The 2,500-nt window shown below is 52.1% G+C and overlaps 1 pseudogene; it reads right to left on the bottom strand.

Annotated features, from left to right (window-relative positions):
- LOC147184988 (28S ribosomal RNA) overlaps positions 1–2,500 on the bottom strand; it is a 9,085-nt pseudogene that overhangs the window by 2,633 nt on the left and 3,952 nt on the right.

Consider the following 2,500-nt stretch of genomic DNA (forward strand, 5'->3'; position numbering starts at 1 on the left):
ACACCTCCCATTTCCATCGCACCATCTCTCTTTGGAGGTCCTCACAAATCTTGTTGTGTCTCTTGATGATGTTCCTCTTGACAAATTCGCACTGACCGAGAATGTGGGACAGTGATTCATGTTTCGCCAAGCATCCTCTGCACCGCAGCGGTACAGCCAACTTGCCTCCAATTCCTCCTTCCTTTATCGGTGCAATGCCCGCTCTCATCGCCACTCCCATCAGGAACTGCTTTTGTGTAAACGCCACGCTTTGTGGGTCCCGGAGCCACGAGTTGCTTATCTTGTCATTCCTGAACATCGCCACTCCTTTCCTGTGCATGCCCTTGCTCTCCCATGCACGATTCTCTTCGCTTCTCCAATCAGGCACCAAGAGTTTGACCGGCGTCGCTCCCGCTCTTACACATTCCCCCGTATCAGTAATGACCGGTGTATCCTCCGCCTTGCCTCCCGCGGCCTTCCATAGAGCGTTCCATTCGGGGAGGCCAACAATCTCCTTCGCGGTGCATCTTGTCCATTCGTCATCGCTCCAACACATCTTCCATATGCATTTTAGCCTTATGCATGGCACTGACTTTTCCAATCTGGTAACGCCCAGCCCACCATCACGCGTCCTGGAGTACAGTAGCCCATTGTTCGTCATCTTGGCCAGGTGCAGCCAATCTTTCAGGGCCTTCCTAATCAGCCTGTCCAGTTCGGCCAAATAGGTTGTTGGCAGTTTGCCGAGCGCCGCCCTGTAGATAATCCTCGGTATCGTATATGTACTGAGCATCCGGAGCCTTTGCGATGGCTTCAGGTCCGCCTTCTTGATACATATTAGCCATTTTGCCATCTCATCCATGAGGTCAGGGGGGACTATGCCCCTATCCGGGCCGAGCTGAACCCCTAGGTATTTTACCGTGCAACCTGGACCAACCATATTGATCACTTGGCCATTGACCTTCCAAGGTTTGCATGCGTTAATCATCCCATTTTCATACATGAATCCGTGACATTTTCTGGGTTGGATACTCAATCCAGTATTGCCGCAAAATTGTTCCAACATTCCCAACAGGTTGTCCATGCCTTGCCTCGATCCGCTCACCAATACCAAGTCGTCAGCAAATGCCAGTGCAGCCATCCTCTTCCCATTCCTGCCGAGTCCCCAGTCTGTACATTCCATCGTTTGGATCAAGGGATCCATGGCCAAGTTGAACAGCAATGGGGACATTGGATCACCCTGTTTCACGCCCACCTTCAACTGGATCGCATCGGACACAACTTTCCCGCACTTGAGACGGGTTACGCAGTCGACATAACTGTCCTTGATTATGTCTCGGAAGTGTCGGTCCATCTTTCTCCTTCTCAGCACATCAATGATGTGGGCATGCGCGACGGAGTCAAAGGCCTTGGCGAAGTCTATGAACACCACTGCCAGTGGTTTCCCTTGAGACCTCGAAGTCGTGATTATCCTGTCCAAAACCAGCAAGTTTTCAGCGCACCCATTGACTTCCGCTAGAAACCCCCTTTGCCTGGGGTTAATCGGACATGCTTTAACCATTCGCATAGATAGTATTCTTGAGTATAGACGTAGGAGCATGGATCCAATCGTCACCGGCCTCCAGTTCGACACATCCCCTAGGTCATCGGGGTTCGTGGATTTAGGCAGCAAGCTCGTGTAGCATTCTTTGACTCCCTTCGGTATGGAACCTCCCAATAGCCATCTCGTATATTCAATCGCCAAGCTTTCACCACTTGCATCCCGGACCAACAGGTCCTTTTTCGTAATGCCGTCCGGCCCCGGCACAGTGCCGTTTTTCATCTTGAAGAGGTTACTCGTTACTTCTCCGGGCAATATGGGCATGTAGAGCCCCTCATTGATGATGTTCCCTTTCGACCTGAACCTTTGCAGGCCCTTGTATTCATTTTCTTTCTGCCATCTCCCACTGAATGTCGTGAATAGGGCACTCATGGGTATCCCGCACTTCACCTCGGTTTTCCCATCCAATATTAGTTTAGCCAGCATCCCCGGATCCTTGGCAAAGAGATCCTGTTGGGACTTAAATCTGTTGACTCTCCCCATCCTTCTCGCTTTGGAGGTTAGGCGTCGGTGCATCTTTGGACCTAAACCATCTGACCGACCACTAACACTCTTCGTCCTTGGTGCAATAGGTGACATTCGCTGGGCAACACGATCGCTTCCAAGGTCCATTGCCTTTGCATTCATTGCTTTCGACAGTGTTATCACCGCATCCATGCAGCCGTGGTCGGCCACCGTTTCTGCCATCTTGTCCGCAAAGCGTCCTCTGACGAGGTCCTGGGGGGTCCAAGGCGCATCGGGACTCTGCAGGGGGCCCCCTTCAAGACCCGGCCACTTAGTTCGTTCAGGGGTATCCCCCACCATCTTAGACAGGCATAAATGGACCCATTTGGCCCTGATTTGACCGACAGTGACTCCTCCGCCAAGAGTCCGAGCGATCTGGGAGAACGTATCCCTTCTGTCGCCGGCACCACGCACCATTTT

Source organism: Hippocampus guttulatus, unplaced genomic scaffold, assembly GCF_054856545.1.
Source record: "Hippocampus guttulatus isolate MCC_2025c unplaced genomic scaffold, RoL_Hgut_1.0 HiC_scaffold_43, whole genome shotgun sequence".
In the NCBI taxonomy this organism is placed as follows: domain Eukaryota; kingdom Metazoa; phylum Chordata; class Actinopteri; order Syngnathiformes; family Syngnathidae; genus Hippocampus; species Hippocampus guttulatus.